Source organism: Miniopterus schreibersii, assembly GCF_964146895.1.
Source record: "Miniopterus schreibersii genome assembly, chromosome: 10".
Lineage (NCBI taxonomy): Eukaryota > Metazoa > Chordata > Mammalia > Chiroptera > Miniopteridae > Miniopterus > Miniopterus schreibersii.
The window spans coordinates 15,014,093-15,028,259 of NC_138110.1; the positions used below are offsets into that span (position 1 = coordinate 15,014,093).

A 14,167-nucleotide genomic window follows, 5' to 3' on the forward strand; every position below is an offset into this window, starting at 1 on the left:
TTTCAGAGATCATTTTTACAATATAGACCATCTTGGCGAACAAAGAGGATAGTTAGTGCATGACTGTCTTTCCTTGTCAGAAATTTCATGAAGGGGAAAGAGTTTGCCGCAGGTCTAGGGTTAAACTCCAGGATGTGCATCCCTCAGGAGCTGTATCTCATGAAAACCACTGGCCTCTCTTTCACTCCAGGGAGACCAGGGTTCAGTTTGGGGAAGGTGGGAGAGAAGAAGTGAAGGTGGAATTGCCTCTGCCCAGCGTCATGTTCCCACCTGTGGGGTCCTGTGGGCAGGACTCTCACTCAGCCAGACAGACAGGGACTGAGGCCCAGCCCCTCCGATGTCCCATCCACCTAAGGCCTTATCTGACAGTGGCTGTGTTTGTGTCATATTAATCCCCTGAGACTGTTAATTATGATATTAGCATGCTGAATTCATCTGTGGCTTTCTTCCCTTTGCATTTCTGTATGCTCATCAAAATCCTTATGGTGGGAATCACTTTTAATCACTTTCCCCTCTGACCTTTGCATATGGGTGAGATCTGTCAAGTTGGAGAAACCTAGTACCGCAATACTAATCCACTTCTTGGTGAGTAGAGTGCCGGCGCTGTCCAGTGCCTCTGGGTTAGGGTGTGGGTGACACGGCGTGAGGAACTCCTAGCAGCTCTCCCTCTTGGTGGGGACGGTGGGAGGAGTCAGAGAACATTAGCCTTGAACTGCAGTTGGCTTGCCAAGGGCAGGGCCGGGAGTGGGTTTCCAACAGTGGTGCTGGGTTTGTTTTGAGTCATCCTAATAGCTTTCTTTCTTTCCTGGTTCCTATTATGGCCATTGGACACAAGCTGCCAGATACCTGTTAGGGTTTAAAGGTTCACAAAGTGATCTTTCTTTTTTATTCCCTATGGGTGAATATTCACTTAGTTGCTATTGGAGCCACCATTTTAGATCAACATTTTGCAAGTCCCAAGTCCTTGGAAAGGCCGATATCTTTACCTGGATGTTATTAAATTCACTCTAGCTCTGGCCGGTGTCGCTCAGTTGGTTGGAGTGTTGTAGTGTGCACCAGAAGGTCGCCAGTTCAATTCCCAGGCAGGGCACATGCCTAGGTTGCAGGTTCCATCCCCTCTCAGGGTGCATGCAGGAGGCAGCCGATCGATGTATGTTTCTCAAATCGATGTTTCTCCTCCTCTCTGTCCCTTCCTCCTTCTCTAAAAAAAAATTCACTCTAGACCTAGTGAATTTGGGTCCCTAAAGGCAAGCCAGACCTTCGGACATGAAGTGGATGACGACTTCTATCTTGGAGAACAGAGAGCAGAAAGGGAGCAAAGCACAGTGGAATCTATGAATTTCTTTAAAAAGTTTTCCAAGAAAATGATTTTGACAACATATTATAATGTTTCTCTCCTTGTAAATAGTGCCCGAAAAGTGAATTTTAATGATTTCCAGGAAATACAAAGTTAGAAAAGCAAAGTACAAAGGAACATATATATTCAACTTCTGCATAAGAAATATAAAAATAAGAAATACATATATCTGCTTATCTTTATAAAAAGAAACACAAGAAGGATAAACAGAACACAGTGAAGTCCAGGGGTGGGTGAGAACAGGAGGGGCTGCATGAGGAAGGAAGAGCTGCTTGGCTGAGTACCTTTTAGCAACGTTTTGACTTTGAGGAGCATGTTGATGTTCTACATGTTCAAAAAATAAATTCAAATCAATAAAATGTGAAGGAGGGGAAAACCCTAAGATGGAAAGCAAAATGAAATGAATGAACACAATTGCATTTCAAATAAGCACCACAACCACTATGAAGGCGGGGGGAAGAGAAAGAATCCAAGGAACAGTGAGCACACTATTTTATTACAAATGTTCAGTCTTAGACAAGGTGTGGGAGAAAGGCCAAAAAATCCTAAAGTATTTTAGTATGTTTTATGTAGTGATATTGGCAATGCAATTCTGAAAAAAATCTAGATGTATGTTAGCATTGAATAAATGAATGAATGCATGTACTGTTTTAGGGGGCAGGATTCTGACTGAGGAAGAAGGGCCCTACAGGTACCATAGAATGGGAGAAATTGCAGGAATTGACTGGAATTGGAGGAATTGGTATGCACTCATTTCTGAAATATGTGCATGCAGAAGCATTGTCATGTAACATATCACGTATGTGTGTTTGTATGTATATGTGTATCTGCATGTACATGTAGATACTACTTAATTCTGTCCACCAAAGGGCCAACAGACCAAGACACCCCAGTAGCAATGAGCACCCTAGTGCCCACATCTTGGTCTCTAATATTATCACCACTAGAAGGAACAGGACTGGAGCTGAAGAGGTGAAATGAGTCTGGAGCATCTTGTTACTGCTACAAAGTATAGAAATGCTCAAAGAATGATTGGGACCTATCACAGGGACATATGGGCCAGCTTGAAGGGACTCCCACTGGCCCAACCCGGGACAGGTTGAACACTAAAGTAATTATGGACAATAAGGTATTGAAAACCACTGGGACAAATAGAGTGTATGCATTTATACTGATGATCAGTCGGTAGACAAGTTAGTGGCAATGAGATGCACTGAGATGCTCAAGCTGACTGATGAATGCTGAGGGGATGCAGAAGCCAGGGAGTCATTGTGGCACAGACATTGTAAAGATTGGGTCAGGCAATAATCCTCAGTGACACCACATCTAGGAGGAAATTTTGATAAGGAGCAGGATGTTTGCATTGTCTTCAAGTGTCTCCCCACTGATTGCAAGTTTTAAAAAAATGCGGTGGAGAAATCAGACAACACTGATGGAGCAATGAAAATTAAAACACCAGTGAGGGGTGGAGGACACCCGAGCCTCCAGATGTGATGTCCTGAGAAGGACACAGCATCACCTGTGCTCTTTTCCAGCAAGGATACAGAGTCTGGGTTCAATCACGAGGAAACATCAAAGCTCAAATGAGGAGCATTCTTTTTGTTTGTTTTTTAAAGGGTGAGTGGGGACTATACTCTTTAAAAATGTCAGTGTCATCAATGACCAAAAAAAAAAAAAAGGTTGTGAGAATGTTCCAGGTTAAAGGAAGTGGCCATTTAAAGTAATTCCTGATTCTAGACTGGATTCTGTCCTGGAGGAAAAATAATACGATAAAAGACATTGTTGGGTCAATGATAAAATAAGAATATTAGATAGCCTATTAATGTTAAACTGTCTCGTGTTGATAACTAATGGTTATGTTTATGGCTATGACTATGGTTATGGTTATGGTTATGTAAGGAAATGTAAGAGACTGCCCCTGAAGGATTTAGGGGTAGGAAATATGGTGTAACTTACCCTCAAATGGTTTGGAGGGAAGTTCGCACACTTGCAAGAGAGTGAGCTAAGAATAAAGTGGTGTAAAATGTTAACAGGTGAGTCTGAGTCAACCACAGCCAAGATTCCTAATGTAGAAATGGCCCATGGTTCCACAGATGGTATTTTTCTTTGACCTTTTTTAAGAAGTTTAGGACAAATTTGTAGCTGTCTTATATATTCTGATTCAGAACACCCTATATTGGTTAACTTGAGAGGCTGCCTTTGGCAAATAAAGAATTTGAAAATTACCCAGATGTGTCTGTCCTGCCCGTTGACATTCTTGTTCCCTTGCCAAAAGGGGACAAGTGAGCAACAGGGTATGCTAGTTAAAAACACCAATTTGGAGCAGAATAGACTTTGAATGCAATTCCAGCTTGCACTTTCCTTATCTGTAAAACAGGAAGAGTAAGAGTATTTGAGGGGTCCCAGTTCAGTTCCTGCAAGGGCTGGGAAGGGTACAGGCTGGCTGGGTGAGGAGTGTGGCAACTGGGGGCACACAGCACTCAAAAGGGACAGCCTTCATGGATGGTTGTCTTGCTCAAGTGTTGCCAGATTTCCCAATTTAAGAAAATTTGCAAATCTGGATTTCATGTGGAATCAACAGATTTTTTAATGCTCTGAACTAAAATTTAAGTAAACAAGAAACCCTCAGCGAGCCAAACGACACATGGCTGCAAGTTGCATTCAGCTGCCATGTGGTGGTTTCTCATGCAGCTCCAGTGAGCATGTGGCGAGTTCCATGTGTGTCCCTGGAAGTCCTGCTCCTGTGTGATGGTTGGAGGCTGGTGGCATTGGAAGAGCACCGCTGAGACTCTGTAGAGGACAGAAGAGAATAGAGAATTTAAGCCTGCAAATGATTGGGATAGTGACCATTTCTGCCCATTCTTTCAACAGTTAAAAGTGAAACGCTCCCTCTGGGCCCTTGCCTGTGTAAACAGGTGAGGCCATCAGCTGACCAGGAAGGGAGCCCAGCCTGGGACCCGCAGATAGTGAAGTAATCAATCATTAAACGTGCAAATAATCAAGTATTAACTTGATTAAGCAGTCCACGCGAAATTGCCAATTTTATCAAGGATGTTTGTCTTGGTAGGAAACAAATGAGAAGATTTCGTCTCTCTTACCATCTTTCTCATCCAAAATACTGCGTGGTTTTATAATGCACAGTTTCACTTTTTCATCAGGATGTGATCATGGACCCATTTAATAAAGCGACTTCCATAGGAGTGTAACGTGTGACTATAAGAATACGTTGGGCTCAGCTTCTCCAATGTACAATTTACTCATTGTTGATAAACAGCCTGAGGCTATTTTTGGCCGCCTGGTGTAGCATGTCCCTTGCTGGCAAGATAGGCACCATATATTGTGGCAGAGGTGTCAGGTGTAGACAGTTTCTGTTTCTGAAAATAACACTTTCTCTTTCCAAAAAAAAAATCCCACTTTTATTCATTCTGCAAGGATATGGACTGTGAGACGTTTCGTGTGCACAATATTTTACATTCCACAGTGCAGGTTTTGTAACAGTTTTCCCCTTTACCCAGGAGATCTGAAGCGGAGGTAATGGATACACCCCAGGCTGCTTTGTTCTGAGCAGCTGGGAGAGTAAAATATTCAATGTCTCTCTCACTACTAGGGTGACATTTTCCTGCGGCCCAAGCATAACAGGTTACGAGCTGGGTGTTCCCCTTGCTATCAATGATTCAACAAATGCAGGTACATTTGAGCTTCGGCGCGGGCTGGGGTACTTCTCAGCTGTTCCTGAAGGGAAGCTTTGGCCACACACTTCTCCTGGTGGTGACCCTCTCCCAGAGGAATGACAATGGCCAGTATTTGTTGCGAGCTTCCTTGGGGCCTGGCTCTGGTCCAGGAGCTTTCTGGATATTGGCTCACTTCATCCTCGCAGCAGCCGCAGAGGCAGGCGCTATTATGTTACAGGTGAGCAAACCGAGGACCGGCCAGGTTGCTGGAGGAGCTTTCCTGAGGTCTCCAAATGGCAGGAAGCGTGGCCCCCGAGCCCGCATTCTTTGCCACCAGAATGAACTGCGGGCATGCTGGGGATGCCGCATCACTGCACAGTGGAATGACCTTGGCAACTGGAGAATTTGGACTTGGCTTCAGTTTCAGCCCTATGGCAACCCGCTGTGTGACCCTGGGCACTCATACGACGCTCTCAGCCTCAGTTTGCTCATCCTTGAAATGGGGAAATGACAGTAGTTTACGCACATAGTGGGGGAGGGAAAAATGTGATAAATATGGAAACAGTATTTGAGCTGAAAATGATTCAAAGAACAGAGTTAAAATGCACAAAAACAAGTTCTTAGTGCTGCAAAGAGCAAATCTGCCTCCACAGGCACCATGCGGGTGGGACTGCCCTAATTTATACGATGTTGTGACTCTCTGACATTTTCCTTTTATGAAATATTTAGTGAAGTTCCCTTTTCACTCTATGGAATATGAAATATTCAATTTCATTTAAAAATACTCTCCTTTTAGCTATGAAAAGACTTGTTATTTAACATCTGAGTTCTTAAGATGGGCCAATGGCTGCACAGAGCACGTGGGCCTTTCCAAGCCTGTGTTGTGAATTAAGACAAATGTGCTTTGTACAGTGATGTCAATGTTAATTAATACATTGGTTTATTTTGAGGCTAGTTTTTTTCTTTTTTGTTTTTTAATTGAGGAAGATTTCAAACGTATATAAAAATAGAAACAATTGAATAATGAATCCCCCTTGTTCATGGCCCTGGCCAATGTATCTACCCCTCTACTGTACCTCTCTCTCCCTCCCGCATAGTATTTCAAAGCAAACACAGCCCATGCACCTTTTCATTAAAGCTGGTTTTGAAGTTTAAGTTTGTTTCACTTGTTCATCCCATGATCAAGATCATCTGCTGTGCAGACTTTGAGGAAAGCAAAAATCTGTGTTGAAGTTTAAGTAATTAGATTACTGACTCTAACTCTGCCCTAGGTGACACAACAGTGACAGTTTTGTTTGTTGTTTGTTTTAATTGGGGCCCACATTTAAGTTGTCTTGGAGCTGTTATCATTTAGAAAATAGATGGTTCTCTGAAACCTTACCCCAGGGGCAGGAGACAGGATGGAGAAAGGATGCAGGACTTGGACTCAGGTGGTGGGACCTGGTTCTGGTCCCCTTCCCGTTATGAGCTCTGGGAACCGGGATGCTTGTTGCACTCTGTGGAACTCTGAGCTTGGTGCTTCATTCACGATGTCACTCGCTTAGTAATTCTGTGTGAAAGGCTTGCTGTGTGTCAGGCATTGCTCTGGGCCTTGGAGATGTCACAGAGAATAAAACAAAAATAACCTCCTTCTCAGTGCCATTGTGTAGGTCAAGTACATTAATGGTGTGTGAAAACCTTTTGCCAACTCTGAAATTAAATGTTAAGTTTACTATTACGTTTATTTTCTTACTCTGCTTTTCACTTGAAAACTTCAGTGTCCAGGTATTCTAGGCTTATAAGCGTTTGTAATAAACTATTTAAGTCTCACTGAGGAGCAAGAGGTCACTCTTTCCACCACACCCACGCTGTCTTGCTGCATTTCTGATGAAATGGATCACGAAGTTGCTCACATAGTGGGTGGGTACTGAGCACTCTGCTGAGGGTTTGACATGAGATCGAGACTGAGCTTCACAGGACCCTACCAAGTAGCATTATCCTCACTGAATAAGTGAAGGGGCTTAGTGAGGATATTTGTCCCAAGGTCCTGTAGACCGTAAGTGGTAGAGCTGGGATTTTAGCCTTGTCTGTCTTATTGTCTGTCCAGACAGGAGCCCTTGACCATTTCTCGATTCTGCCCCACTTGGGAAATAAGAGAAACAGGGCTTGATCCTGAGCCTCTGGGACTTACACTCTATTAAAGACAACAAACAACCACAATCCACGGCAGAATACAAAGAATGGGCAGGGCAGAAAGTAACTTGTTCAAGTGGAAATGAAAAGCCATTATGTGGGGATTTGAGGATCTGGAAAGGAATGAAAGTGTCTTGTAGCCTGTGTGGGCAGGAGGTGGCTGGAGTGGGGAGGAGCCTGCGATGGGTGGGGCCAGTGCAGGTAGCCAGAGCCTCTACTTTCTAATATCGTTGTGAAACTCGGAATAATTTCCATAATGAAGCACGATGAAAACCATCTGTTACTGGCTTTTGACGACAACTGAGTAATTTCACAGATTCCCCACCTGACCTATGACAGCCATTTCTTGAGAGTCATTGGTTCAGATTTCAGAATATATCGGACGTTAATTGTATTTTTATCTTTTCTAGACAGCAAAAGACAAGTCTCATTCAAACTATTCCTCTCTTATTGATAGCCTAAGTGCTTAAAGCATTCAAAATGTGTAAATCCTCATGTGATATCTGCAGACATCTGCAGTGCTAGCTGCATCAGGGTTAGGGCAACATGGTCTGTGCATGGGGTTCAGACTTTGGAAAGCTAAGCTACAAATTCACCATAGTCAAATCTCCTGGGTGAAGGAGGACAAGAGACCTGTGGCCTCTGAGCATGGGTTGTGGGTCATAGTCAGTGATGAGCCCAGGGACCACCTGCTGGGGCAGGTCTGGCTGAGGAGCTCTCCAGGGTGGCCTGTTTTGTGGCTGAACCATTAACTTTGGATCTTGACTCTAGTTTGGCTTTTCATTGACTGTCTAATGACAGAGCATGTGTGTCACAACTCTGAAATATTGAGGGATGGCCTTAGATAAATCCAGAGCACAGTTGTGTGTGTGTGTGTATGCGTTTTAAAACAACACGTTTGTTATCTTACACTTCTGCAGGTCAGAAGTCTGGCGGGAACTGTCTGGGTTCTCTGCTCAGTGTCTCATGAAACTGAAATCCAGGTGTCAGCTGGCTGCATTTTCATCTCGTCCTCAGGTTTCTCTTTCAGGCTCACTATAGCTCTTGGCAGAATGCATTTCCTGTGTTTGTAGGACTGAGGTCCCTGTGTCTAGTGCTGCCCATCACCAGAGGCCACTCTGCTTGTAGAGGTCTCCTACATTCTTTCTCACGTTCTCCATCATCAGACCAGTGCCAGTCTCATGCTCGACTCTGATTTTGTCTTCACACCAGAGCACAGTCTTTTAAAAGTGCTTTTAAAACATGTTTTGAAAAGATTTTAATTAGTTCCAGGTATCTAAAGTAAAGTTCATCTCCATCAGTATCTAAAGGCTTTTAAGTAGTTTTTCTTGGGTTGTGGACTACACAGCCACTCTTGGTTTATTCCTGACTTGGCTGTAATGACTTATGGTTCTTTCAATCCCTGGTTTATTCTGGATGCTCTTCTTTTTATTTTTACACTAATTTTTGCTTTTTTTCAAGAACTCTGGGAAGTCAGGGGGATTACTGTATTGAAATATCAAGTTCAGGCCAGTTAGATTTGCTACTTGTTGGGAATTTATCCCTGGTATTGATTTATGATCACAATTGAAGGTTTGCTCTGGAGAGTGGAGGTGGAGAGGGAGGTGTTAACAGTGAACAGCACTAGATGTTAGACCTCGGTCCTTGAGTTTGGCTAGGAAAGAATTCAGAGTCAAGACTCAAATACAAGTGAAAGTTTATTTCAAGTCACAGAGGTAAAAAAAGAGAGCTAGCTGGGCTATGTGGACTTGGAAACAAGTTACAGAGGCAAAAGAAGGGGCCTTGGAGCTTAGGAAAAAGGCAAAGAAAACATATCTGAGAGAAGGAGAGAGGGAAAGGTGCAGGCTTGTGAGGGAGAGAGAGAGAGAAAGAGAGAGAAAGGATTGGGTAGGGGGGGAGAGAGAGAGAGAGAGGGAGTGACAGAGCCACTGTGTCCTTCATCTTAAAGGGTTTTATCTGGAGGTCTCCGGAGGTTCTCAATAGAATATTCATCAGCTTTTCCATGTATGTCCTTTCAGGGTCATGGTCTCTACTGATTGGTCAGTGCCAGGGCAGGGGGTCATTGGTCATCAAAGCTGGTCCTGATGTCAGCCACAGCATCGCCCTACCTGGCATTACTGCTTTTCTGGGCCTGGAACTGAAACACAACTGAGGCCTAGTTGTTACCTCTAAGGTTTAACACTTAAGGGAGTGGTTGTGCAAGGGCTTGTATGGAAGTCATACAGGCTTTCCTCCGGCCCCTTTGTTCCACCTCTAGTGGGGTCTACCACGTGACTAGCGGCATGCAGGGGAGGAAAGGTCACTCTGGGGCCAAGGTCCCACCTTACAATTGTCTGTTTCTAGGCACCTGGGGCTTTCCGCCCTGGTGACCTTCTGTACCTGGCCGATTGTTCCTATTCTGCTCACGTCTGTCTAACTGCCTGCCATATCAGGAGGTCGAGGGGGTGGGGGGTGGGGGGTGGGAGAGTCCTCTGGACAACTCAGCCACAGCCTGCTTCCTCCCCAGACCTACAGGGGGCAATGACAGTGAGCCCTGTTTCCTAAATAAAGGAATGATCTTCTCAACCAATTAAGAGTTCTATAGTATGCTTCCCCAATTAGTGATGTCACACGTTAAATATTACAAAAGCATATTAGTACTGTTAATATATGATAAAAGTTATAAAGAGCATGATAACAGTAGGGTTGAGGAAGTAATTTTTCTGTCATTAGAGTCTGGTTGCAGTTGAGAGAGGCCTTGCAGGAGATGAGGGTGGAAGTCTGGGTCTATGGAGAGGAGGGTATGTGGAAGAGCAAAAAATATTCAAATGTATTTTGGTTGGTTGTTTTACATTTTACTTCACTTCAGAGTTAAAAATAAAATGTTCTCTCTGTGTTACATGCCTTAGTGTGCGAAAGCTGAGAGGTGAGTAGGTGTTGCTGCATCAAACCCAAGCCCACATCACTGGGTGCTTCTGCCCCTCAAAAAAGCACACAGAGACTTTAAAGGGAGGCAAATATTAATTGAGAGGAGAAAATATCACTGCAGAGAAAGGTTCTAGAATGAATTGTATTTTTTTCGGGAGTCATGTTTTTTAAGAGATGAAGTAGAAAGCTCATTTTATTGGCACTTCTTTAAAAACCTCAAAACATTTCGAGGATGTTTTAATAAATGTTGGATATTTCTTGGGTTTATGTGTTCTTTTAAAATGCAAACCAGAGTAGATATTTGTACAAGGCCTGCATTAGACATCTCTATTTGAGCAGCCTGTCCTTATTTGCATTAAATACTAGTTACTCCTGTTATGCCCTGCAAATAACTCTTATAATGTGGTTAAGTGGCAAAAAAATGAAGCATGTTTTGTCTGGGTAATTAGAGGAGAGAAAAGAAAATGTGGTCATTATATTTTAATTACATAACTTGTTACAGATGCTAACCACAGCTTTTCCTTTCAGGTGCACAGTCATGGTGGGAGGTAAATTTGGAATTTGTGGACATGCAGTAAGCAGTAGCTGACCGTAACATCCTCTGTTTGTGGGAATTAAGGAACTTAACATTTTAAAATGACACATTAAAACAGTGTAGTAGTTTGCTAGGACCGCTGTAACAAAATACCTTAAACTGAGCAGCTTAAACAACAGAAATTTGTTGTCTCCCAGTTCTAGAGGCTGGAAGCACGAGATCAAGGCCATGCTTCCTCTGAAGGTGTTCGGGAAGGCTCAGGGTTGGGCCTCTCTCCCAGCTTCTGGTAGTTCCTTGGCTTGTGGCAGCACAGTTCCAATCTTTACATGACATTCTCCCTGTGTGTGTCTGTCTCTGTGTCCAAATGTCCACATTTTATAAGGACACCAGTTATACTGGTTGAGGGCTCGCTCTAATGAATTCATCTTAACGAATTACATCTGCAAGGACCCTATAATTCAACACAACTATGTACCTGGAGACAGCATCAGAACCCACAGGTTAGGGGCTCCCACCCCCGACACCTTTTGCAGGTCTAGGTTGTCATCTGTGCTTCTGCCCGACTGGCTATAGATTGGAGGTTCCAGTGACACCCTTTTGTGTTCAGTTAATTTGCTGGAGCGGCTCACAGAACTCAGAGTAACACTTTTCTTATTAGATTATTGGTTTATTATAAAAGGATATAATTCAGGAACAGCCAGGTGGAGGAGATACACAGGGCAAGGTGAGGGCAAAGGCACAGAGCCACTCTCCCCAAAGCCCCACGTGTTCACCAGCCCGGAAACTCTCTGAACCCCATCCTTTTGGGTTTTAATGGAGGCTGCATTATTCCATAGGCATGCTTGATTAAAGCCTTAGCCTTTGGTGACTGAATTCAATTTCCAGCCCCTCTACCCTCCCCTGAGGTCAGGGGGTCAGACCGAAAGTTCCAACACTCTAATCACATGGTCAGTTCTGGCAACCAGCCCCCATCCTTAGGGTACCTAGGTGCTTTCCAGAAGTCACCTTTATTATGCCCATCACTTAGAAAATTCCAAGGGTTTTAGGAGCTCTGTGCCAGGAATATATGTATTTCTTGTTTTAAATCTCAACGTCACTCATGACCTCTCATTCTTAGTTCCCCAGGAGAATGTGTTAAGGCGGTGGTCATTGTATCCTTCCTTTTAAAGCCATAATTCTTAAAATAAAAATCATGTGGAACTCCATAGTCAGATTTAGAAGAGATGGCAGCTGAGCTGCCAGGTCCCACAGCCCCGGGGACTCTGCTAAGGAGCACTGCCAGGGGGCATCTTTGGGGAACCAGGCAGCTGTAAGGACGGCTTCCCTCCCCGGGGCAGAGCGCCTTTCCTGTGAGACTGGACACCTGGACTCTAGGTGACAGTAAGGAATTCGCTCGCAGGGGTGAAGACATGCTTGCCACCTGTGGCCTCCATTTGATGCCCTCCCCCTTCCTCAGTTTCAGATCAAACCCTGGGTGGAGAGATCAGAGGATGTGAGGATGGGACCCACCCATTCTAGCTGTCAAATAGATGTAACTATATGTCCCTTCGCTATTTTTCTCCTCACCGTAAATTGGATTGATCATCTCTTCTCCAGCTTACCCCACAGGGACGTTATGTTACTAGGTACAGTTAAGACGCTGAGTTTGTGACTAAGCATGGAGTTTTCACAAGAAAGTTTATCCCAGTTACCATCTATACATCCTTGGGCAAAGAACCTAACCTTTCTTAATGTCCGTTTCTTCATCTGTAAAATGGAGATAATAATTTAACCCTCAACAAATAAAATAAGATAATGCATGTCCAGCCCTTAGCTCACTGCCTGACACAGAATGTGTACTTCGCTCTGTCTCTTTTTTTTTGTTTTGTTAATCCTTACCTGAGGATATTTTTTCCATTGATTTTTATAGAGAGTGGATGAAGGGAGGGAGGCAGGGGGAGGGGGAAGGGAAAGAGAGAAAAGAGAGAGAGAAACATTGATGTGAGAGAGACATATCAATTGGTTGCCTCCTGAATGCGCCCCTGTTGGGACTGGGGACTGAACCTGCAACCCAGGTACGTGCCCCTTGATGAGGAGTTGAACCTGCAACCCTTTGGTGCGTGGACCAGTGCTCAAACCACTGAGCCACACTGGCCAGGGCTATACTTAGCTCTCTTTTAAATGCTCACCACCATCATCCCAAGAAAATACTGGGAGCTTCAGAAGCCCTGTATTATAGGTATTATAAGTCCTTAAACCTATCAGATATGTAGAAACTTAGACACTCCTGTTCATTGGCTTGTTCAACATCTGAAAGCCAGAACAGCTAGAATTGTTGACTGTAGGAAACCCTGGAAATTGTATGAGCCAAATGCAAGTGTTTCCAAGGGGCATATACAGTATTAATCATGTTTGCATTATGGTCTTGGTCCAAAACTTCAGGTGTGAATTCAGCTGTGTAGGGAGAGTTTGTAATCTAGGTTGAGTCCTCTGAGCTGAGTTTAAATACAGCAGAGGAGAAAGGAGTTAAACATTGTCCCTAGACTTCTGGGACCCAGAATTTGTGAAGGTGTTAAGTTCCAAATGGAATGAGAAGTAGAGCTCTGGAACCAATCAGAGGCATTCATGAAACCATGGCAGTGTCTAGAAAAGACAATCAGACAGTGCCATTTAGGCCTTGAAAGGTTTAAATGCGTATTTGGAAAATGCTGTCCTTAGTGCCTGACACACAGCGGTTTAATGAAGGTCAGTGGTTTGCGGTCTCCATCGGCACATAGTACCGGTCAGCAGGGGCTCTTAGTGGATTCCATGGCACCTCGTGACCTTGAGGAGAGAGTTGGAATCAGGTTTACTGAGGGACTGGCAAAGTGTAATGATAAAAAGGGCAAGGATTGGGAGGTTTCACCTCTCCTGCCCTGCCCGACGTGCAGGTCATCCCTCTCTGAGCTCAGAGAGAGCCTCTGAATGAAACCAGCCAGTCTTCATGCTACTTTTGGTTTTGTAATCATTTGTAAAGAGATAGGATGATAGCAAATTAAGTGTGGGTGAGCATGGCAGTGAAGACAGTAAACCCCAATACAACTCTTCTTCCCCTTGGAGCAGTTCTGTGACAAGTTTTAAGAGAGCTGGGTAAACAGAACTGGTTGAAATCTCACCATATGACCCTGGAGAAATCACCTAACCTTTATAAAGCCCACAAAATGAGGGTAAGCCTTCCCTTTGGGTGGGTTGTAAGGATTTCATAAAATAAGCCCAGGGCCTAAGTGACTGTTCAGTAGTCTTCAACAGGGGGTGGGGAGGTATTGCCAATTATTGATTATTTTGGAATGAACAACACACAGTAGGTCTCTTCTTTCAGAGCCAAAATTCAGTGCTAAAGTATACATATGTATTATCTACAAAGCTGCCATAACAGGACACCGTTCTGATTTCTTCTTCCCCCCCTTTTCATATTAATATTGTCTCTATGGCTGTTGTGTTTAATTGCTATACTAACATCATCATTTATAAAACCATTATCCTGTTGGACTTTCAGGTGGCTTTTTC

At 43.9% G+C, this 14,167-nt stretch overlaps 1 protein-coding gene and 1 long non-coding RNA gene across 3 annotated transcripts in view; one reads left to right on the forward strand and one right to left on the reverse strand.

The window, feature by feature from the left end:
• The window catches only part of ATP8B1 (ATPase phospholipid transporting 8B1), a 106,680-nt gene that overhangs the window by 31,391 nt on the left and 61,122 nt on the right, over window positions 1-14,167 (forward strand). The window lies entirely within an intron of this gene.
• LOC308562873 overlaps window positions 1,420-14,167 on the reverse strand; it is an 86,831-nt gene continuing 74,083 nt past the window's right edge. For both annotated transcript variants that reach the window (XR_013999682.1, XR_013999683.1), the window contains one exon: window positions 1,420-4,147. This is a non-coding gene — a long non-coding RNA (uncharacterized lncRNA). The remainder of the gene's footprint in view (window positions 4,148-14,167) is intronic.